At 35.2% G+C, this 26,294-nt stretch overlaps 1 pseudogene; it reads left to right on the plus strand.

The window, feature by feature from the left end:
* The first annotated feature begins 11,082 nt into the window (after positions 1-11,082).
* LOC142614459 (putative methylesterase 11, chloroplastic) lies at positions 11,083-24,704 on the plus strand (annotated as a pseudogene).
* Positions 24,705-26,294: the final 1,590 nt, after the last annotated feature.

Genomic DNA, 26,294 nt, shown 5'->3' on the forward strand with positions numbered 1-26,294 from the left:
CATCCTTCAGTGTACTCCTAGCTCATCTTGCCGATAATCTTGATGAGGGTTTTGTTCATTGCTTCTGCCTACCCATTCCTTTGGGGGTAATAAGGCGATGATCGATGGTGCTTGACCTGATAAAACTCCAACATCTTCCTCATCTCTCTCTTGACAAATGGAGTACCATCGTCACTTATGATTCTGTGAGGCACCCCAAATCGAACAATTATATTTTCTTTAATGAAGTTTGCCAAAACTGCTCTAGTGGCTTTGTGGAGTGGTATGACCTCTGCCCATTTAGTGAAATATTCTGTAATCACCAGGATCCATATGTACCCATGCGAAGGTGGATTAACTGGTCCCACCAAATTGAGCCCCCACGTGTGAAAGGGCCATGGGGTGACCACGCTATGTAAGCTTTATGGGTAGGTGTGGATCAAATTGGTTTGCACTTGGCAGCTCTGGCATTTTTTCACAAATTCTACTATATCCATTTTCATACTGGGCTAGTAATAGCTCGTCTGTAGCATGCACCGATATAGCTTCTTCTTTTCTTCATGCTCTCCACATTCCTCTGCGTGTACCTCCTCTAACATTTCTCCAGCCTCTTCGGGACCCAAACGTTGCAGTGGGTCCCCATCGAATCCCTTCTTGAAAAGAATTCCATCATGTAGGAAGTAATGGGTTGCCAGCTTCCTAAGTTTATTTCTTTCACTGTATTTCTGTGGTAGGATACCTTCTATCAAGTATTGTACGAATGGGCTTCTCCAATCTTCATTGGAAAACACAGCATAACTCTCTTCCCTGTCTGTGGCCAAGTGGCAAGCCTCACATTGGGTTTGGACTAGGTTTGCGTCCTTACCCATATTTGGCCAATAAAAACCCGTTCTCTAGAGCCTGCGGTATAGGCTGATCTTGCCGTAGAACCCACAAGTTCTACCATGTATATCTCTCAATTTTCTTTAGGCCTCTTCAAGCCCCACACACCTTGACGAAATTCCTCTTGGCATTCTACGATACAGTTCCCCTTTCATCAAGACATAGTCCTTTAATATTTTTAATTCTGCCATATCACCTTCCTTCAACAGGGCTTCCTTAATGGGAACCCTCCAATCCTCTCTACATCCTTACTTCTCTTGAAACCTTTCCTGAAGTATTTCAATGATGGATTCTCTTTGCTTGTTGATTTCAACTCTGGTACTGCTCCTTTCGAAGGCTATCTGTGAGCCCAATGCATCGCACATCCGCGTACCGATTATCGCTCCTCTAAGCATGCTCTATTTCGAATGTGGAAAACTTTCTTCCATTCTTTGGGCCAACATCCTGTACTGGGCCAGACTTGGTTACTTTAAGGAGAAACTCCCCTTAGCTTAGCAGACCACCAGATTGTAGTCACCTATTACTTTCAAATGTTTGATCCCCATCTTGAGGGTTGTTGCCAACCCCATGAGGTAGGCCTCGTATTCTGTAGTATTGTTCGAATAAGGAAACTCCAACTTGAATAAGAGTGCTATGGTCTCTTCACTTTTATGATAAAGGACCACACATGTGCCTCCCGAGTTTGCTGCAGAAGAGCCGTCGAACTTAATGACCCATTGTTCTTTGATCACTTCTGCGGTAGCCACTTCTCCTGGTACCTTATCATCTAGCGGGAATTCCTCTTCTCCTAGAAATTGCGCCAGCAAATTCACTATGGCCTGACTTTTCATTGCCTTGGGTTTTCCTACCTTCAAGTCTTATTGCGACAATTGTAACAACTACTGAGATATTCTACCAGAGAGAATAGGTTGTTGAAGAGGAGATTTAATTGCAAGGAATTTTGTCATCAAGTGTATCTCGTAGGCAAAGAAATAATGGCATAGTCTTTGCAACACATAAACTATTGTCGGGCATGCCCTTTCCACTCTGGGATAACGGGTTTCCGTATCCCTTAGGGTGCAGTTTATGTAATAAACTGGCTGCTCAACAACACCTCCATCTTCCTGGGCTATCAAAGAACCTATGGCAAACAGCCTTGAGGCCTGATAAAGCAGCAATGGTTTCCTGCCAACTGGAGCTTGTACTGTAGGAAGGTTCATCATGATCTGCTGTAACTTTTGAAAAGTTGCTTGTTGTACCTCTCTCCACTCAAAGCCTTGTCCCTTGTTTAGCAATCTCATAAAAGCTAAAATGATTTATGCTAAATCAGGGATAAACCTCCTAATGTAGGAAACATTTCCCAAAATACTCTTCAATTCCTTTACTGTGGTTGGTGGCTTCCTGGTCGCTATTACTGTTGCTTTAGCTGGGTCCACATTTATCCCTCTGCTGTGGACTAGGAACCTCGGGAATTTCCCAGCAGACACTCCAAAAGTGCACTTTAGTGGGTTCATTCTTAGCTTGAAAAGTTTGCACCTTTCAAATACCTTTCTTAACACTTTGACATGATCTTCTCGCCTTTTTGATTTCGCCCCTATGTCATCCATGTAATCTTCTAGGTCGTGGTGCATCATGTCATGGAATATGGCGATCATCGTGCGTTGGTAAGTTGTACCTGTATTTTTTAGCCCAAGGGCATCACAGTGTAGTAGAAATTACCTATAGGCATCCTAAAAGCAGTTTTCTCTGCATCCTTTGGCGCCATTCAAATCTGGTTGTACCCACTGAACCAGTCCATGAAGGAAAACATGGCATTCCCTGTTGTAAAGTCTATCAAAAGGTCCATATTGGGTAGCGGGAATTCGTCTTTAGGGCAAACTCGGTTAAGATTTCTGAAATCAATACAACATTGCATCTACCCATTTTTCTTCTTCATTGGTACAATGTTGGATAACCATCGTGGATGTTGGATGGTTTTGATAGAGCCAGCTACTAGCAACTTTTACACTTCTTTCACTATCTACCCTTCTATTTCGGTGTGAAACACACTGGCAGGCTAAGCCATTGGCCTAGCCTCGAGATCTACATTGAGCGTGTGTACCACTAACCTTAGGTCTAGCCTAGGCATCTCGTTGTAGTCCCATGCAAAGACATCTTTGAACTCTTTCAACAGCAAGATCAATTCTGCCTTTTCTTTCTCTGACAAATTTGAACTTATGGAAATTGGTCTTGGCTGTTATGGATTCCTGCCCAAGTCAATCTCTTCTAGCTTTTCTTCTGTCGTCACTTGCATGTCTTTTTCTGCTGCAACTCCATTTTCCCTTTCCATGTCACTTTCTTCTTCTGAACTTTCCTAGTCCACACAACACACTAAACTCTTATGTTGTGACCCTCATCCAAACCCCCTAACGTACTGCAGGTGGGTCCCATGTACCTTCATAACTTGTAAACTATCCTACCACCAAGTGTTTAGATCCTGACACATTGTGGCATACCACTTAACCCCGAAGTAGGCGCTTCTTTCCTTTTCTTCTTCCGCATCAGCAGCTCTTTCAAGTCAAGGTCTAGGTTGTTCTAGACGTCCTCCCATTTGGGGACAAAGGTGCCTTGTGGTTTGGACACTGAACTTTCACTAGACGGCACCCATCCATCGTAGAACATGGTTTCTACCAAGTGGGCTTCTGCTTGCGCGAATAGTGATGGGTTTGCTGCTATTAGTATCATCCTGCCATTTAATCTTCCGTTCACACACTGGTGATAGGTGGATGGAACTAGACGATGCTTGTGCAACCATGATCTTCCTAATAATATATGATATGAAACTTCTATTTTCACCACATGGAAGCGAGCCAAGGAGGCTATTGGTCCCACTTTCAGCCACAACTGTATATGGACTGCGGTATACTTACCTCTTCCTCCGAACCCTGTTACTTCCATTTGACATCCTTGAATCTTGCTTTTTGGAAGTCCTACTACTTGTAGTGTGCTAAGTGGGATGAGATTCACTAAACCGCACGTGTCAACTAGGGCTCTCTTAATGGGGATCTGATTTATGGAGGCTGCCAAGTAGAGGGGTCTCCTGTGGTTGAGTATCCTACCTCTATGTCTTCATTGCTGAAAATGATCTCATTAGTGTCTTGTAGGAGTGCTTTGTCAGTTTTGGTTTACACCACGAGATATTCTACTCTGGCACCTAAAGCAATACTAGGGCCTCCGTGGTGATTCTTCATTCGTTGGCTGTAAGTTCTAGCTGATCAAACAAGTTCTTAAACCGAGAAATTTTTTGCAAGGTTGTAATGGCTACAGCAGGCAGGGCCAACCTTTCTTCTTCATCCTTTCTCGAATTTGTGCAAATAATGACTGATTCTACTTCCTTTCCCTTGTGGTTCGGGAATGGGCTTCTCTTTACTTCTGGCTGGGACAACTCAAGAGTTCCCTCTCTGATTCTGTGATGCACTAGTCTATAAAGTACCCAGCATTCTGTTGTAGGATGCTGCAAATAATTATGCAAACGGTAGAAATGTGGGTCCCTTTGTTCTTCCTTAGTGGGTTCTCTAGAAACTTGATTGGGTTTGAAAACCCCATCTGTAACACATTTGTCCAAGAGCACATCTAGCTCCTCTGGTGTACATGGTAGTGGTAGGGAGGTCTCGTACTCCCTTCCATTTGATTTCCTCGTTTTCTCACCTGTGGATACTACCATGGCTTGTAGCATGGATCTCTGCTCCTTGGGCTTGTCAGAACTAGGCTTGACTAATTGGGTGGTCTTTTTGGCTTTTTGTAGCATCTACATGAACTGTGAAACTTTCAAGTTCTCCTAGACAATTCTGTACTCCATAATCGTGTTTCCCATGCATATTTCCACCAACGTCTTCTCTTCACAATGATCATAGCAATTGAGGGCCATGTTCCTAAACCTTTTGATGTATTCCATCAGGTCCTCACCATTCTTTTGCTTAGTTCCTTGAAAAGTTGCAAGTGTTATTGTTTCTTCTTCGTGAGAATACTTGGTGCAGAATACATCTACCATATCATCCCACATCAAGATCGACCCTGGCTTCAAGCCACTGTACCAGGTGTACGCTTGGTCACATAAGGATTTTGAAAACTCCTGAAGACACAAATCCTCATCTGCTGTATAGGGACGGAGGGTGTCAAAAAACTTGCTCACGTGCTCAGTAGCACTTCCCCTTCTACCATCGTATTTTGTAAAAGTTCGCGGTTCATATCTCGGGGTATGGCTTGCTGACTATCCTCAGCGGGTAAAGAGGCCTTCATATATAGAATCTCTCCTTGGGTGCCTTAGCCATTTCCTACTCTAAGAGTGTTGCGACTTTGGCCATCATAACGAAATGTTGTTGTGCGTTCTATAGGCCACCACCCACAGGAGTTTCTTACGTGTCTGCCACGTGCTCTGGGTCATGTTGGCTTCCTTTCTCTTTAGTCTAGTACGCCTTCAGATGATGAATCTATTCCATCAGCTGCTATTAGGAGTGCTGCATAGACGGTAGTACCTCAATAAAGAAGTTAGTATTGTCAGCGGGAATTCTTAGCTTTTGCTGTTGCTGCCACCCAGCCCCCACTCCGTTAACACCTTTCGCCTGATTAGACTGGTGAGGAGTGGCTAGCCTTGATTTTGCCTGTGATGGTACGGTACTCATGTTTCGCATCATCTTTGATCTTAGGGGCATAACTTGCGAGGGCTTTATCTACTTTCCTTGTCTTTTTCCCAACTCCCCAGTGAATAGCCAACTTAAATGTGGTGGACATTTTTTGTGTTTTGGGCTTGATTTCTCATGTTGTACCACGGCTTGTGATTCTGAGGTAAGAGAATTGGGACTAGCCTAACTAAAACATTAGGCCAGCTTGTGCACAAGTTGAGCCATCTCCATACAGACGCGTCCTAGCAAGAACCTTGAATGTACCACGTGCTCATGGCAAGAAAGACTGTTACAAATATTACAGCAGGAAGCATGATGCAGCAAGATAACTAAAATATTTCTACTAATAACAATAACACATGAATAACACAGCAAGGGAGGATAGAGAAATATGATTATGAATAACAAGATCACGGCAAAAAGTTTAGCAGTAAGATAACGAGTTAGTCATTGATCAACCAAAACAAAGAAAGAGGATTCGTCTACCAATGGAATGGACTTAGCTTCTTCAGCAGACACAAGCCCAAAAAGTGAACCGATTTCCAATGTGGGTAACCCTAAAGGGAACTCCAGCCATAAAGATTACACACTTTGGAAAAAGGACTTAGATGGATTGAACTTGAATTCTTAGCTTATCAGAGAGTGGGTCTATTGAGAGGGAGAGAAATTGGTAGCCTATTGACGCATACCTTTATTCCTAGCACTCATGTTTCTTCTTTTCTTTAGGATTTCTATACATGTCCTTTCTTTTTTTATTTCTTTGTTTACTTTGCTTTCTTTTCTTTCTACCTTTCTTTCTTTTATTTGCGTTTGTTCCTCCTCCCCCTTTCATTGTTCACACCTATGGCCTTTTATACTACTTGCCATGACAGGATTTACCACTTTTACCATTAACCGCTTTTGGCTCATTGTGAGCATCCTTCCAAGACTACCCACTAGTTTGTCGGCTGCCCAACCATTACAATTACACTACGTAGGTTGCACCACGTCTCATTCCCAGACAAAAAATGGTTTTGGTTTTGTCTCTTACCTCTCTTAATACTCTCATCCAAATAAGGGTTAAACCTCTCTTTTACCTACGTCTATGGCATGCATCTAGTGATTACAGCCCATGTTTACTTTCACAGCAAGACATTTCTCCCAAAAATAATTTGAGCTAGAACCCCAAAATAGGCTCCCCCTTCTCCCCACTACCAGACCACACCCTCTCATACCTCTAACCTGTGGCCCACCTCCCCTGCATTGGTTGGGTATAGGTAGGTGGTGCCTAAACCCTGTGTGCATGCTCCACTTCTGTTTGAATCCATTACCTTTCTAGCCTTCACACATTTGCCATTACCTTTGGGTTTATCTGGTTCTATTGTACGTTCTGGTATCTATTTAACTTTTGCGGTGTGAAAGACACATGGGCCTTTGGGCTTTCGTTCTCTACATCTCATCTCCTCTTTGGTTTGGGCATTGCTTGGGTGCGGGCTCTTTTCCTTTTACCTGGCCCATGTTCCATTCTTCCCTGTGTCCGTAGGCTGGCTAGTGCTCCTGCCATGACACTGCACTGCTTATGATATCACTTATCCTTTTTATTTCGTTGCTACCTCTAGGCTTATTGGCTGAAGCTCCCGCCAATCCATTTCTTATATTCTTTCTTCTTTTGGGCTTTACTGGCTAGCATTCTTGCTGGGGCCAGCCCATTCCATCTCTTGGGCTTCTTTGGCCCATTTCATTCTTTGGGCTTCCTTGGCCCATTTTCTTCCTCTTTCACTCCCATGGGTTTTTGCTAAATCCTTTGGGCTTCCTCGGCCCATTTACTTTTTTTCTACCTCTTACTATTCCCTTGGGTTTACTACCTTCATTGCTTGGGCTTCCTCGGCCCATTTGCTTCTTCCTATCCACTTATTAGTTTTATGGGCCTATTAACCATTATTCCTGCCATTCTAGCTTATTGGTCTTTACTTTACTATTTTCTCTCCCCATCTTTTTCATATTGTTGGGCTCCTTCTACAATTGGGCCCTTTTGTTAAAAATGGGCATCAACACTTATCAATATCTCATTAATTGCCTAAGCTTACACCACACCTTTCTCTACTCTTCATGTCTTTTAGCATACCCATCGTTTTAGTTTTTTATTTTAATTAAAAAAAAAATTTAAAGACTAATAGTAATAACTAACCAAATAAGGCTCTGAAGAGAGATAGAAAGAAACAAAAATGTTGTGAATTGTTAAATAAAAAACACTGTTTCACCATATATTACCAAAATAATAGACCTGAGACTAACAAAACATTTGAAAAAGAGAGAAAGAGGAATCTGAGGGGTCACCACATCTGTTATACTGGCCTCCCATTACCATCAAGACGCCGAAACCCCTATTGGTAATTTTTTTTTCTTTTTTCTTTTTAAAAGTAGGGGCTTGAATATGATTTACGTTTAGATAATTTGGTTTGATAGTTTTTTTTTGGTTATATAAGTAGAGAGAATATTTGGTGCACAATATAAAGTCATATTTTACTATGGTTCAATTTTAAATCATCTATAAAACACAAGAATACACACTTGCCCATATCATGTCTTAATGTCACACTATTGATGAGTAGAAGACCGTGAAAGAGTTGGGCATACTTTCATTTCATGGTATGAAATATGTGAACACAACACAAATTGGTTGATTTTCATGGTCCTATTACTTTTTGCATTTATCTTTGGTTTCAATTTTTTTTTTTTAATTTTACCTTGAGAAGGCTAAAAATATGTTGTGAAGCTACTAAACTAATTTTTAATATCTCAAAATATATATGTTTTTTTACTCTAATTTAGTTTACTTTTTCTTTATAATATACATGCACCATTATCCAAAACCGTCTTATATGAAATATCACAAAATTATCCATCCATCGCATGGGCAACTTACTAGTTATGATTAAACAAACAACCAAATTATTACACCACATAATAACTAATTTCTAATTTCTAATTTCTAATTTACTCTATATTCTAAATTCTTCATCCCCTTAATTTTGTATTATATCATTAATTTAATAATAAAAAAACCTCTCTTTGTTATGGCAATATTACTTAATGTTATTATTTTAAAATATTTCGAATATCCTATATAATTTTCTCACATACAAACTTACAGCATTATTTGTGCATTGTGCAGGCCCATTACTAGTTTAATTAATAGATGAGAATGAAAAATAACACTAAAATATATGTTTATATGTAACTTAGATTGTAACATGTTAGGTTTTAAATATTTAGGAATAAATGTTTAGGTTCTAATTTTATGTATGTTGGCAAACCGAGTATTAAAATATGTCTAGTTTTAAATTTTTAAGTCTTAGAACAGTATTAGACATTGCTCAAGATAGTTCAAGCCAAGATTCAAGAATAGTCAAGTTGCAAAAAGAAGAATTGAGAAACTGCAAGGCTCGAATGATCACATGTCAATTTCTGCAAAATTAAAATCAAGCCCGGAAGCTCGCAAAACCTTAAATTACATTTCAAAAGTCTTAAGAAGACTTATGAGTTACACCTGTGAGATTTATGAGGTTTTGTAGCCTTCTAACTTAACAAGCATCTACTGGAAAGAAGATTCGTATACAAGAATCTGTGGAGATAAGTTACTGCATACAAGATCAACTACTGCTGATGATCTAAAGTTTTGAGTGGGATCTCAAAGTCCCAAATAGGGGTGTTTGTGTGCGACAAATTGATATAGAAGAGTTTGTGGATTCAGAGCTGCTTGTGGTCACGTGAGTAAGTACTACAAGAGGTAACTTTAGATTTAGGGAAAAATCTATTGTTAAACTTCCATTCTATATGGTGAATTTGTTGCCTTGAGGATAGTTTAGGTTAAATCCTTCTCAAGTTTTTTATTTTAAAACTGTACGGTTTCAATAGTTTTCCTAGGTCATCATATCGTTTATCTTCTTTACTTTTCCGCACCTTAGTGATTTGATTGTTTGTGTTTAACCTAGATCTGAATAATAAACCTAAGTAACAACTTGGTTAATTAATTAGGTTAAAAAATCTGAGAGTACAGAGGTTTAAATAATCCAACATAACATATGCATCTTCTCTCCACTATCTATGTAACAAAGTTAGTTATGTAAGTACAACTCTTAATCAAATTCAAACTAACACATGGTTGTACCATGTATTCAATTTAATTGTATTAGTGTACAGTATTGACCAATGCTAATATATATGACACCACCTTGTACTTGAGTATTATAATTTATAAGTGTCCTATTTAGGAGCAAATGGCCAATACCACTATTGGCCGAAATATGTAGCAATCTACTACTGTTTTGTAACTAATTGGCAATCTACCATTCTTTTGGAACTCGAGTTCCTCAAACTCGAGTTTGGCACATTACTTGAATTCTAGGAACTCGAGTTCCATTAAAAATTGCCACTATGGAATGACTGAGTAGGACTTTTTAAATTAACAATGTCACCTTGAACTCAAGCTTGTGGAGCTCGAGTTCCTTCTGGACTTGTACTCAACTGATGAAGTGCTTGATGTAAGCAGAATTCTAACAAATTCCTTGCATAAGTCAAACGTTCCTTGGCACTCTCTAGTAGCCCTGTGTCGAATCGATGTTGTAGCTCTTCAATGGCAAGAGTCTCAAATTTCAATTATTGTCTAAACCAAAATTTTTGAGCTCAAAAAATCATAAAGTCTGAGCAACTTAAAAAGATAAATAAAATAAAATAAAATAACTCATAATCTGCTTAGGACGATATTGTTTTCAATCTCTCTCTACTTAGATCTGCTCCACTGAAATCGCCAATTGAACTTTGTACATGGTCTCTAAGATTGGGGTTTTTTGGGTTTAGTTCAAAGAGATCGAACCAAGTTGAGGAGAGAGGAAGTGAGAGGGGAAAGAAGAAGAGAAGCGACCGCTAGTGGTGGCAGTGCCATGTAGCGGCAAGAGAATCATGGACCATAGAGGTCCGAGTGGGTTGCTAAATTGTTGAGTTTCTTCAGATCTAGAACTGAGATGTTGAGTTTTTTTGTTCATGTTCTTGTTTTGGGTTCATTCCATGTCTATTTTTCTGGGTTCATGTTTTTCTATTAGGTTTAAGGAATCTTACATGGTACTCCAGTTTTATAAACTTGAGTAACACATTGCAAGGAACTCGAGTTTCATAAACTTGAGTTCCGCGTGGCATTTTTTAATTAAAATAATCCATGTCAGCGGCATTTTTTATGGAACTTGAGTTTTTGAAACTCGAGTTCCATGTCAAACTCGAATTTCACAAACTCAAGTTTCAAAAAAGTGATGGATTGCTGAATATTTCTCAAACAGTGGTAAAACAACAATAATTTTGACAAACACTGGTATATGGCGATTTTGGCCTCGATTTAGGAGGAAACTTGGAGCTCACACGTAGACATTAAAATTGGGGTAATACTAAAATTGGGAGCTCACACGTATAAGCATAAAATTCTTCTAGCACACACAAAATTAAATAGCCTTAGCTAGCATTTTCAAAGTCCAAACCCTAGCATAGACTTTACATTCACATAGGTATCATATGAGCCTCTTTTTCTAACTTGCATGCATTGGCATAGCAAATGGGAAACTCATGGGCATGTTTCACTCCCAAGGGGGTAACCGTCACAAAAAAACCCTCAAAACGTTTATCAAACTCTTCTTCATCCAAAAGGACTAAGAAAAAGGATGAGAAGCTTGAGTTTGATGATGCTCTCATTCTAGGGCGGCCCTACACTTTGTTCAGGGGTTCATGTGAACCCCCTAAATTCATTTTTTTTTTTATATAATATATTTTTTGTTATTTTAATACTTTAATTTATTCTTAAAAATATTATTTTTGCACACCCTGACTTAAATTTTATACACTCTTATTACAAATATTTCCAACTCTAAGAGTAAGAATAAGTGTTTGTGGATTGTAAGTGTCACTCTTTATCATAAATTTATATTAGAGTAATGCTATAACCACAAACTATTTTACAACATTTTTACAAAATGTTGATGTAACCAACCTCTTATTAGTTTTTATCTAGACCCACCATTAATATCACTTTTTTTTACCAATAATTACTCACTACATCAGCAGCTTGTAAAATTTTTTATAAAATAATTTGTATCTCTAGCATTATTCTTTATGTTATATGTGTGTGAATGTATTTAATATTGATTATGTGCATTACTTTTTGTTATAATGTTATTTATGTAAATAATAATGTGTGTGGAAGTTTGTGTGTACAGTATAAATATTAGGGAAATGTTTTGACACTATTTTTGTGGGAAATATAACAATTGTCCAAAGGATATCCGTTAACATTACCTTAAATATAATTAAACTTTATATAATTTAGTAATTAGTAAAGTTAGTGATTGTTCAAGTATTTGATTAATTTAGTAGACATATTATTTGTGTATGAATGAGCATAATTGTATGCGTCAATAATTAATACAAAACTAATGAGTTGAGTTATTCATTTAGTTTAAAATATTTTTATAAAAACAAAGACAAATAGATAACAACAACGGTATAAAAATAAAAATATTAGACAAACTTAACAAAATAAATTAGTCATAACTACCCACAATGGCAATAAATACTCATAATTAGCATCATATAACAATTCAAAATTTGAAAACTTTTAGAAAGAAATTGTAAAACTTCAATTTATTTTTTTTTTTGTCAATAACTCGATATATTTAAATTCTCTTTTTATTATTTATTTTTTTCATTTAAGTTTTATTTAATGACCCCCTAAACAGGCTCTTGCTGCAGCTTTCCTCTTCCACCAGCATCAGCAGAACTGTTCTCTACCCCTTAACTTTAACATGTTCACTTCTGTGGTGTACCCATCTACAGCTGCTCCTAAAAAGCTTCCAAAGAGTTCAAATTCTAGGCAGAGGTCACGTACTGATCACTCTCTCATTCAGCCTCTTCATCTTGTTAAAAAGGTTTGACTTTGTCATTTCTTTTTGATTTTTAGTGATTCTTGAGTTCATTTGCTGGAGAATATATGTTTATAATGCTTGTTTTGAACTATTCAAAGTTGATTCATGACTGGAACAATGAGGATTCTATGGTTTTTGGATGATTGTATCATAGTTTTATACTTCTTTTTACTAAAAAAACATAAGTATTCCCATGTGCAAAATGATTTTGTATAATCCAGATTTTCGTCAATATAGTTTTATTTCTTCTTCTTCCTCCTCCTCTTTTTTGTGACTTGAACTATTATCAATTTTTTAAATTATTTTTATTTTTATTATTTTTTACAATTAAATGTAAAGCTAATGGATGATAATTGATAAACGACCACCTAGCTATTATGAATTGATAAATGTAAGTATTTAACTATTTTTTCTAATATGCTAATACTTATACAGAATTCCTTATGTACAATATATTAGGATTTTCATCAAAACGTATAGTTTCTTTGAATTTAATTTTCCTTAGAGAAGATAATATTGTTTATGATTATTTGATTAATACAACAACATGCTTGAAATGAATTGAGGAACTTAATGTATTGTATGGACATAAAGAGTTAAATCTTAATTTTATCATTTTTTTATGATATGAGATAGAGTGTAAATGGTCATATAACCATTATTCTAGTAGGATATGACTTATATCCAGTGCTCTGCGTTCTAGCTAAAATATCGGGCTAACATGTGGCCTTTTTAGGACAAATGTTGTGCCCATTTTGTGTCTAGCTAGGTACATGGAGCATTGGATGCAAACTAAACCCATCCAGCAAAGATAGGAATTTCAGTTTTTTTTTGTTGTATTTTTCCACATTCAATAGTCTTTGAATGAGTTCGTCAATCTGTACAATATAACACGGACCAGTTCAAAGAGCGACCTCTTGGCCTTTGTAAAATATACTAGTCGTTGACCCACACGATACGTGGGAATATATAATTATTTCGTAGTTATAGCATAATATATAATTTGTTCTCTCTAAATTTTTTGGAAAGTAATTTGTTCTCCCCCAAAGTTAAAAAATTTCTAAAATTATATTTTCATTTATCTATCTCCAAAAATATATCATCATTTTATTATTTGGATTTTTTTATTGATATTATTTGTTTTTTAGGCGGTCCATATTTTCTAAATTATATTATTGTGCATTATATTTTCCTAATTTTTTATTGTACAAATAAACTATTAAGTTTCAAATACATTATTCAAATTTCTCATTCTCTTAAAAGAGATTATTATATTTATGATTTTTCTTATCCTAGGAGTAGTTTCGAACTATTAATTGGGTTTTGTTTACTGATATAGATACATGAGATTGGAACTGCATATTTCTTAGACATTCCTAAAAAAATTTAAAATAATATTTAGAAAAAAAAGAGTAAACTTTATGTCTAAAATTGAACACTTCAGTTTCTCAAAAAAAAAAAAAAAAAACTGAACACTTCACCTATCAAAATGAAAGAAAATAATTTGTATAACAATATACAATATAAAGAGAACATGATCAAACAAAGAAAAATTGACTACATACACTTTCATTTATTAAGACTAATTGCCTTTAACTGAACTTTCATATTGCATTTATTCTTACTACACTCCTATTGAGTCTCATCACCCGCCACATCATTATACTTTGTATTATTTTATTTTTTTATTTTGAGTTTTTTTAGCAATATTAAATATGTAAACATATTGACTTTACAAATTCATCTTAATAATTTTTAACTTTAAATACTCATTTCCCTTAATCTTGATGCTATAACTAAATAATAAATCAATGAAAATTAGAACAAAAATATTGTCTATACATATTTATCTTGGGTTTTTAAATATTTGACAATATCATTCAAATACATAGCCAAGATAGCATTTTGATATAAATTCAAAATCTCACTTTCAAAATAACTAAGTATTATGTAAAAAAAAAATCAAACAAAAGCTATAAGAGGGAGAGACAGAAGACTTGTGATGGAAAAAAAAAACTACCAAATTGTATTAACGTAAAATAGTATTATAAAAAAAATACAATGATTTATCAACCAAAAAATTTCACATATATAAATATATGTGTGTGTGTGTGTAATGAGTTCAAGTTACACCATTTTTACACCATTAATTCAAAATAGATCCAAAGTCTAAAAATGCACTACAAGCCCCATCATCAATTTTCTAAAATTATTGTTTTATCTCATATTTCCCATTAACTTCAATAAATGCCCCCTCTCAATTTCCCCCAGTCTCTCTCCATCCCTTTTTTCCTCTGCAACTCAAACATACAAATCTACTATCCTTCCATTTTTGCCATTTCCTCAACCCTTTTTTTTTTTTTAAAGGTTCTGAATAATTCCTATCACTTTTTTGCTAAAGTCTCAAATGGCATAAATCCATGAGAGGAGTTGGCCAGTTTGCAAAATAATAGAATTTAAAGTTCTCTACGTGTATTAAATAAAATTCCGAGCTCTATCCTGTGCTCTAGGTCCCACTGCAATCACTTTTTTTCTTTTTAGTGTTTGCTTTGATTTATTTATTTATATTTATATTTATATTTTTTTGTGTAGAGTAGAAGATCAAAGTTTAGTGATTACTTTGATTTTTTTTTCAATGGACTTAGAGAAGTTAGTCTTGGATGTTCTTCTTCATTAAACCCCTTTCCATCCGTAAAAATCATACATAAATAATCAGTTTCCTATATATGCAAAGTCCACCAAATTTGGGAGGGGAAAAAAAATCAGTGATACAACAATTTACAAAGTTTTCAACCATTACTCCCAAAGCTTATTCCAATCAGCCAACCAAATTAATTAAAAAGAACGGAAAAAACAACAGTAACAGCAGCAACAACAACAATAACATAGAAGAACCTAAACCAGACACACCCGTTAATCCTATGATCAAGAAAACAACCAGGAAGACCAAAAATAGTAAACCTCATAACATTGACAGTGAATTCACTCCCACACTCACAGTCACAGTCACATTGCTTATTAAAACTAACCCACTTTGAAAAAGGCAACTCAACAACAACCTTAACAAAAAAATGAAGAGTAACTTAGAGCATCCACAGTAGTGGAGCTAAAAATTTAGCAATTTAACTCCACCAAAAGTTACTTTATCTATTTTACCTACACACATGCTGCAGCAGTGGATCTATTTTAGCTTTCAACACAATAAAATAATATAAACATCACTATAAAATAATATATCTACTACAATAAAATAATACATCTCACTACAATAAAAATACCACAATAAAAAGGTAATGTGAACACAAAATAAAAAATTAATTTTTTTTTAGCTCTCATGAACAGTGCACATCTATAGATAGATGTGCCCTGTAGTAATGAGCTAAAAAAATATAGATTTAGCTCCACTGCTGCATGCTTCTTTTTGGTGTTTTGGTGGAGCTAAAATAGCTATATAGCTATTTAGCTCCACTGCTGCAAGTGCTCTTATCATTTGACTCCCATTCCAAGAATATTATTTGCTTGCTTTTCCTTCTATTTTTTGTGACCTTTTTCAGGCGGTATTTCCTCCTTGAATTGTAGAGGAATTCCTTCAATTTGAGTATTTTCCACATTTCTTTCATGATAGAAGATTAAAATTAAAACATGGTTAATAAATATTGGATATGAAGGTTGTTATTGTACTAAATTAATGTATTAGGATTATTTGAAAAATAAATAATCGATTAGAGTAAATCAAAAATCAAAGAGAAAAAAAAAATAACAACTTAAAATACAGAATTAAATCACATCAACCAAAAGTAGAGTTCTAAAGAATACAAAAATTTATCAACCTAAAGGAGAGATGCAAAAAAAAAAATCAACTGAAAAGTTTAGAGAGAGAGAGAGAGATAACCTTTTTTGTGAGGAAAAACTATGCAAAGAATGGAACATAAAATAACAAATTTATAGTAAAAATGTGTGAATAAAAAGAGACAAAATAATAGAAGATAAATGGTGATATTAAAGTAGGGGGTAGTGAGGAGATAAAAAGTTAAGGAAGGGAGAAATGTTGGACAAAATGTAAATATTTATAAAAAAAAAAGTAAATGTTAAAAAAAATTATAGAAAAATCAGAAAGAAATAGGATAATGACGTGAATGTTGATATGACTTAACTGGAATATAACAATAATAAATACTATGCTTCAGCTTTTATATATAAATAAATAAATATATATATATATATATATATATATATGTGTGTGTGTGTGTGTGTGTGGGGGGGAAAGATTGTGTTTTAGCCATAAATAAAGATGTCTTATTCTAAAGGATTAATGTATACTATAATATTAGATTACATCCCGTTTTTATGAGGGTTTAAGCAAAGAGTTATCAGTTGTCATAGGCATAGTTTTAAAAACCGAACCGGACCGGCCAGTCTTACCGGTTCAACCGGGAACTGGCCTTAGATCCGGTCCGGTTATGATATAAAACCGGAAATAAGATAAAAAAGTTAAATAGTACAGACCGGCCGGTTCAACCGTAAGAACCATAAAATCGGCTAGTCGAATCGGGAACCAGTCAGCTGCCTAAACTATGCGTTTTGGCGATTTTGCCCCTCAAAATTAAGCCCTAAATCCTAAACTTGTTTGATGCTCTCTTTGGTCCTCACGCCTCCAGCAATCCAGCCTCCTCAAGCTCTCTCATACTTCCTTCCTCACTTTCTCCCTCACGGCCTCACGCCATCACCATCAGTCCCTCACTCCTTCTCGCGCGCGCCTTAGCCCCTCACTCCCTCGCTCCCTCTCTCCCTCGCTCCCTCTGCCTCCACGCACGCCGCCAAGCCCACCATCAAGCCCTCAAGCATAATGGCGTTGGCGCCACGACCACGATGGTTCAATTTCATTTTTCCCTTCCTTTTTACATTTCAATTTCCCTTTCTTTCTTTTCTATTTTCTTTTCTTTTTTCACTTAAATTTCTCATTTCCATGCTTCAATTCTCATTTGCAGGAGAAATTTATGGACCTTAGAGACAAATGTTGCAATTTATGGTTGTGATCGTGGACTCTGAAGTGTTGGGTTTTTTTTTTTTCCTCTGAAGTGCTCTGCTCTCTGTTTCTCGGCTTCATCAGTTCATCAGGTAACATTCTTTTGCTTTTGATTTTGTATTTTGATCATTTTCTTTTATCGCGTTTTTTTTTTTTTTTTTTTTTTTTTTTTTTTTTTCATTTTTTTCGGCTTCATCTCAGATTCTTCATTCGTTGTTTTTGGCTTCATCTTAGGTTCTCTGGTTCTCTGTTCCGTGACTTCCTAGTAAGTGGTAACTTCTATCTTTCAATTTTTAGTTTGCACTTACAGACTATGTTGTAGATTTGATTTACAGAGCATTGTAAAATACATGTTGTGGATTTTGTGAATGTTGTGGATTTGATTTACAGAGCATTGTTTGTTAAATATTGTTTACAGAGTATTATATGATTGTTTTTGTATGTCACTATGTTGTGTTGATGAATTTATTTGTTGATAAAATAGTTGCTGCTAGTCTGAAATTGTTGAGTGAAATGGAATCCGCCTCTGTACCATCTAATGAACATGCTTCTACAACTGGGTCTAATGCTAATTCTTCATCTATGAGAGCAAAATGTGATTCTGCATGGAATCATGTAACTAAAGAGTTTAAAGACGGAAAAAGTAGTTATAAATGTATACATTGTGGGAAAAGTTATAAAGGAGGGGGCATCAATAGGATGAAAAGACATCTAGCTGGAATTAAAGGTGATGTGGCTGCATGTATGGGTGTACCTTATGATGTTAGGTTTCTAATGGTTGAGAATTTGAAGGAAATTGCTAAATCTAATGAACAAACAAAAAAAGATCAAGAAGCATCTAATTATTCTCCATTAGAGGACTCACCAGAATTTGAAGATGTCCAAGAAATTACTCCTAGAGGTAGAGGGTTAGGTAGGGGAAAGAGAAGTGGTGCTCCTAGTAATTTTTCACCAAAATCCAATCTTGGCAAGAGAAAGGTTGGTGACATTGGTAATTACTTCACTCCTAGAACAACACTGGGAGCTCAACCTTCTATTATAAGTGTTCTTGCTGGTAAAGAAAAGAAGTTTAGGGTTGATATGGCTGTAGCAAGATGGATGTATGATGCTTGCATTTCAATTAATGTTGTGAATTCTAGTTATTATCAACTTATACTCAATGCTGTAGCTTCTTATGGTCCTAGATATAGAGGCCCAAATTATCATGCACTTCGAGTGCCTTTGTTGAGAGAAGCAAACAAGAGAAGTCCAATTGATTGTTGATTCTCATCGTTCATATTGGGCTGACACTGGTTGTACAATAATGACTGATGGGTGGACTGATACTAGGCATAGAACATTGATTAATTTTCTTATCTATTGTCCCAAAGGAATTGTTTTTATACATTATATTAATGCTTCTGACTTGGTTAAAGATGCTATTAATTTGAGTAACTTGTTTCATGAAATTGTTAATTGGGTTGGTCTTACAAATATTGTACATTTGGTCACTGACAATGCTGCAAATTATGTAGCTGCTGGAAGAATTTTGTGTGGAAAATATAGGAACATTAGTTGGTCACCTTGTGCAGTACATTGCCAAAACTTAATTTTTAAGGAGATTGGGAAGATGGATCATGTAGCTAAACTTGCAAAGCGTGCATCCAAGATCATAGTGTTCATCTATAATCATGTGGCTTTGCAAACTTGGTTGAGGACTAGAAAAAATTGGACAGAAATTGTGCGTCCAGGGCCAACTAGGTTTGCTACTACTTTTATTGCCTTAGGGAGTTTTAAGAAACATAAGCATGACTTACAAGCATTGGTGACTAGCAAATTTTATGTTGAATCAAGATATGCAAAAGATAAGAAAGCAAAGGCAGTGGTGAAAATCATTCTTGACAATCAATTGTGGAATGATTGTCATGTAATTGTGCATATTATGTCACCATTGATTCGTTTATTACGCATTGTTGATTCTGATGAAAAACCAGCTATGTGTTATGTATATGATGGCATGTATAGAGTAATTGATTGAATCAAAAAAAATTTCAAGGACAAGAAGAGACTATGGGAGCCCTATGTTAATATTATCAAGGATCGTTGGGATAATCAATTCTATAGAGATATTCATGCTGCTGCTTATTGGTTGAATCCTGCATTCCAATATGACTCATCTACTCTTAATAAGAGGCTACAGACACAATTTGTTATGACAGATGTCATTGAATCAAAAGTATTAGTTGGCCGCTTGAAGTTGGTGGAGGAATTAAGGCTATTTCGAGAGCGTGAACAAACTTTTGGAACCCAACTTGCTCAAGAATCAGCTAAGACATCTCAGTCGGGTAAGATATTGTTTACTTTAGCTAATAATAAAATGAAAATATGTTTTAAAGATCATAGCTCTTTTTTATATTTTTGGGATAAGTATGTTTATTGATTCATTGTATCTTTGTTTTGTGTTGTATATGGAACTTAGATGAGTGGTGGAAGTTGTTTGGATCTTGTGCTCTAACCTTACAAAAGTTTGCAATTCGGATTCTTAGCCAAACAGCTGCCTCTTTGGGATGTGAGTGGAATTGGAGTGTTTTTGAACAAATACATAGCAAAAGAAGAAATAGATTGGAGCATCAACGACTTAATGATCTTGTGTATGTTCATTATAACTACCGATTGAAAGAAATGTATATATTATTTAATCTCTTTGTTTCAACGTTTTTGTGGGAAAATATGAGTGATTTGGTTATCAATTATTCATTATGTTCATCTTATGATATAGAGTCAAAAGGAAGAAATTCAATTTTGGTCCTATTGATTATGCAAGTATCGATAAAACTGAATTTTGGGTAATGGAAGATGAGGAACCTCCATTTCTGGATCATGAGGAGATAGAGAGTGCATTATATGAAGAGGGAGCCTATCCAATCGAAGAAGGGTCTTCTAGTCATGTACAAAGAGGTTAGCTTATAACAATTATTTGTCTAGTTGCATATTTTGATTAGACTATTTATGATTTATGAGAAATGATTATTAGAATCATTATTTCATTTATTGTTCTTTGGTTTTGGAATTTGTATAGATATGGACAATGAAGTGATTGAGGATGATGATGACATCAATTTGGAATCATTTGGTGATGAAGATGATGCTCCTCCCGGATTTAGAGATAAAAATCATCCTATTCCTATTGAAGATGAAGAAGATGAGGATGAGGATGATGATAATGATGCTAGTGGTGAAGCATTTGGTTCACATGATGATATTGATTTCAGTTTTCTTCATAACAAATGAGGCTTGAGTCTTAAAACTTATTAGTTGTTTGTTTGAAACTTTAAAACTTATTTGCTATTTGGATGTAATGAACTTATTTGTTATTTGTCATTTGGATGTAAATGTTATGACTAATGACTAATGAACTTATTTATTTAGTTTTGGTGAAAGTTTATTATGTTAAGGATGATTGTTTTGTAATGTTATTATGTTAAATTCTTTAAAAAGATGTTATATATTTCTTTAAAAAAATTATTAATTATTTATATAATTTAAATAAATAATAATTAAATTATTTATGACGTCACCGGTTCGACCATCGGTCGGACCCCGGTTCGACCTTAAAACCGGTAATTAGCTTCTTTTTCGGTTCTTTCACTATACCGGTTTTTAAAACCATGGTCATGGGACAAAACATTGTGGCATGGGCTTGTTAGATTTCAACTCGAACCATAAAATTCAGTGGGTTTGGTCAAACATCAAATGTTCCAAAAGTTTTTCATAAATGATGGCTGGAAACATCCATGGATTCCATTGTTGTGGTCTAACTTGTATATTGAAGAGTCTCAACTAGTTAGTGACCTCAACAATTCGAAGACCCAAAAGTGGAAATGTTAAGTCCAATATTTTTTTGGGCTTTTGCCTTAAGTTATATGACCTTCTTGCCACATTGAATGAAGCTACTTTCTTCTGACTCTGGCCATACGGGACAAGTCTACTATATTACAGATTGAGATCTGGTGCAATTTATTCCCTCCCTCTCACAAATTTTTTTTACTTTTCACTTCTTTACTTTTTTATTATTTAATAGTTGATATTTAAAGTTGTTTTTTGCAACTTTAAATCTTAGTCATCCATATCAATTGCATCAGTTGCAATACCTCTAGGTATTGGACCTAATCTCAATCCCTATATTACCACTGTTGCCCACGTAAAGGCAATCCAAAGATCAAGATTAATCTTAAGCAACACAGATTCAAAGGGTTTAGGGGCACAAAATTGTTCACAATTGCTGATGTGCTACGTTGTATTAGTATATAAATAAAAGTGGTGTCAGTGGTGAATCCATGTAAAAATAATGTTACTTTCTCCGGTCATAATTTACCACCATAACAAAATTGTGAAAAAATAATGGTTGTCCCTAATCAAGTGTTCTACCTAATGTCAGACTTTTCTTACCATGCATGCAACAGAGACAGAAATCTTTACTGAGCATTAGTTGAACAGCATCAACCCAAGAGGAATAAAATTGATCTTGGAGGAATTCTTGGTCTGTCAGTTAAATTTACCATTTTTTATTGACGCTTTAGTGGAATGCAAGTTGGTTGAAGCTGCAATTTTTTCCTGGCAACATTTCTTTGTTGCTTAGTTATTACTCTTTACCATCAAAGAATTACCTTTTCTGCAATTTGAATGCTTGTGATATCAAGAATGAATCCGTTACTACAATACATATATATAAAGACTAATCTTTGGGTTACAAAATGAGACTAAAAAACAGTACTTAGAAAGTATGCAATTGAATTTAGGCGTCAAGTGTGGAGTGGATGCATTTTGCTTGAGTTTATGGAAAATTAATATTATCTATTTCTTATAATTGCCTATCATACATGCATTAATTATAACTATCCTTGGTTTCTTAACTCAAAATGCTGTTCAAATACTTGCATACAATCACTTCGATTTTGTATATTTTATTCAGCACTGTTCAATAGGAGATGAAAAGAATGATGGTTATAGATATGTCATCCAAATAAAAGTATATTCATCCAATAATATATCATCCAACATCTTATTTTGTTAATTTCCATTCCCTAGGATCTAAATATTGATGGCCTGGAAACCATACATTTTGTTCTTGTTCGCGGAGGTGGCTTTGGTGCTTGGTGTTGGTATAAAACAATCACGCTATTGGAAGAAAGTGGATATAGAGTCGATGCAGTGGACTTAGCAGGTTCTGGAATTCATACATTTGATACAAACAGCATTATGAGTCTTGCACAATACGTAAAGCCACTTACTGATATCCTAGAGAAACTTGGAGATGGAGAAAAAGTTTTCTACTCCCTCTCTCTTTGAATCTATGTTAGAATAATAATGTGAAATTACAGTGCACAATTATGTATTGGCATTCATATATGCTTATAAGGTATTTATACAAATTTTTAAAAAATGGCCAATGCCTTTGATTAGTTGGTCTTGGTTAGTTGGTTTGTTATTCTCAATTGCAATTTACAAGGATAAGACCCCATATTGTTGTTATCTTATACAGAAATAACTAATACAGACAGGGATGATTAAGCAATAATCATTTTTGGTATTCTCACTTTCTTGCACTTTAATTTAGTATAAATATATTTTATTTAATTCTCTATCTATAATTTCATATATATATTCAGGTGGACAAAATATTCTGGAAAAATTCACCTGACTCTATAAAATAAGAAACTTTGAAGCTTTATGGGGAAATAATTGAAACTAAATTTAGCATTGACATATGTTGATCCATAATATGCTTTGTGGGAGAAATGATTGAAACTAAATTCCGCATTGGCATATGTTGATCCACAATATGCCAATTTTAACATCTTTATGCCATTTTTATCCATATCAGTAGCAGTAATGTTGGTAAATTTTTCCATTTAGATGTACTAGAGCTAAAATTTTTCTTTTAAATGCAGGTGATTTTGGCGGGACATGATTTTGGCGGTGTTTGTATCTCGTATGTAATGGAGTTATTTCCATCTAAAATCTCAAAAGCAATCTTTATAGCTGCAGCAATGTTAAGTAGTGGGCAGAGTTTCCTTGATATGTTTTCCCAACAGGTTGTTCTTCACTCTATAATTTCTTGGACCCAAAAAGTGGGAAAGAAAAGAGAGAATAATATTAAACTCATGCACCTTTGGTTTCAATCATAAATCACAACTGTGACGAGGGAAAACTCATTTTATTTTCCAGGTGACTTCAAGGTTTTACCTTTTTCATATGTAGTGAGATATATGCCTCCTTAATCTGTAAAATGATCCTCTTCATTTGAAATGGATCCATTTCATAATTCAGATTGAACATTAAAAATTTAAAGGTTTATCTAGTGTCACACCATTTAAAATTTTAAATTACATAGCACTCTGTACACTATTAGATCCAAGCAATAAAATCTTAAATGTGGAATGTACTACCTTCATTTCCAGTGAAATGGAGAGGATATACTTAACTTTAATTCTTTTAGATCTGTATATACTTAGACCCCTCATTTTGATGAATTACACTCTTGAACGTATTGTTTGTTATGATTAGTTTCAGTCTTTGACATCTTGTTATATCAGATTTGCTGCATAGGATTAAATTTAGTATGAAGGAAGCTCTGAAGTCCAATGTTCCAAATATTATTTTCTAGCATGTGATTTATGTAATTGGCTTATTTCTTAAACTGGTTATCTATGCTATTACAGACAGGTTCAAATGATCTGACGCAGCAAGCTCAGAAATTTTTGTACACAAAGGGAAAGATCAGCCCCCAACTGCTATTGGTCTTGACGAAGAATTGGTGAAAGACTTCTTGTTCAATCAAAGTCCTGCTAAGGTATCTTATAACATTGTCATAACTGCTTGAATTAAACATTTTGGACCAGGTCTAATTTAAGAGTGTGATATCAATACAATGCAGAAGATTAAGTTTTAATTTTCCTTGATGTCCAGGACGTTGCATTGTCATTAGTTTCAATGAGGCCAATACCTTTTGTGCCGGTTATAGAGAAACTCTCACTTTCTGATGCACATTATGGCTCTATCCGGAGATTCTATATTGGAACTCCAGAAGATTGTGCCATACCAGTTGCTCTACAGGAGAACAAAATAAATACAAATCCCCCAGAACAGGGTTTTTGGCTCAAAGGTTCGGATCATGCGCCTTTCTTCTCAAAGCCTCTGTCCCTAAACAAAATTCTGGTAGAGATATCACAAATTCCACCAACGCAGGCCTGAATCCTATTGCACCAAAGCCTGGTGTGGTAAATATCTGGCACTGTGTGACCTGCATTTAGTAAGCAGCATGATGCGTATCTGGTTAAAAGTTAAGCAACCGCGATATGGCATTATGTAATGCATATGCCACTGTTCCCTTTGGGTAGCTGTAAAATATAGATACATTAGGCATCTTCCAATCTTTACAGTACATGTATTGTATGAGCTTGTTAGTACCAATGAGCATGTATGAATTTTAGTCTTTCATATCCGTATAACAAAATATGTACGAAAGGAAAATGAAGAAAAGATGTTGACAATATATATTTGAAATTTTCATCCTACGTACGAAAACTACTAAATAAGTAAATATTAAATGAAGTAAAAATAGATCAATTTAAAACTCTTGAAAGATGAACATTGCAGTAGTACTCACTCTGTACCATGATACGGCAGACTCTTTTACTTCAAAGTTGAACAAATAGCTCTAATTAAAATGGGCCACTCCATTTGATTGCTTTAACTTAACCTTGATCCATATCCTTCCAATTTGATGGTGAGAAGCTTGGGGCTGCTGGGGTCTTTTGGTGCGTGGTCACATCTCAACCACTAAAAGGTTAGCCTTGTTGGAGGAGATTTAGCTGAAGGGGATTTCTGAAGTTGATTTGTTGCGATATTAGAGGAGATGCTTTCTTTACACCCCCTCAAGTTAGAGTGTATGTTTAGAAACTGGCTTGGGATTAGCCAAGTGTTTTGAGATGTAGGCAATCTTGTTAAGCTTGGTTTGCAATTTCTCACATACTAAATAGCAATCAATTTCTATGTGCTCTGTGCACTCATACATGTAATTGACATTGCACTTTTGTTATGCCGAAGTATAGAGATATCATTGTCATGATTAGTAGGTAACAGTGGTGAGATGATTATTTATGTTTTTGCCCAGCTTTATATAGGATGTAGAGCCGAAGCTAGCTTTTAAATTGTTATCAACTTACCAATTTTTTATGTAGTCATTGATGTAAAACATAAATAATCATCTCACAAATAGTAGTCATTGATCTATATGAACGTGAAACTGTTGTTTGCTTCTTGATCTTCGAAGAAATAAGTGACTGACCAAGTAATATGCAGTATTCAATGACCGATTGACGATTGTCCCTACATTTTGTCCATTCGATATCACAACAATATGTATGTAATTTTAATTGAGGCTGGAAGCTGACACGAAATTCCTTAGCCTATGTCTGCTTGATGCATCATAATACCTGATGTGTCGCATCCAAATGTGGTTTGTCCATAAACTGATTAGCCTAGTAATCTAATGGATAAGTAAATCATCTATCTAATTGGTCATTTACACGGAAAAAGGACCCGGTTTCACCATCATGTTCATTAGGTGACAGACGTTGTTCCATAGAAGACCTTTGAGGGCATATCAGTGTTGAGACAGGAACAACCATCTGTTTAATAAAGCAAGTATGCAACCTCCATATCTAAGAAATATGTTAATTTACCAAGGTCCTCAATTTGCACTAAATATTTTCTGGAAATATTTCTCAATTATGTTAATCAATTTGCATCAAGCAAGTTTCTTTTCAGAAGAATGATTCG

Source organism: Castanea sativa, chromosome 11, assembly GCF_040712315.1.
Source record: "Castanea sativa cultivar Marrone di Chiusa Pesio chromosome 11, ASM4071231v1".
Taxonomy (NCBI): domain Eukaryota; kingdom Viridiplantae; phylum Streptophyta; class Magnoliopsida; order Fagales; family Fagaceae; genus Castanea; species Castanea sativa.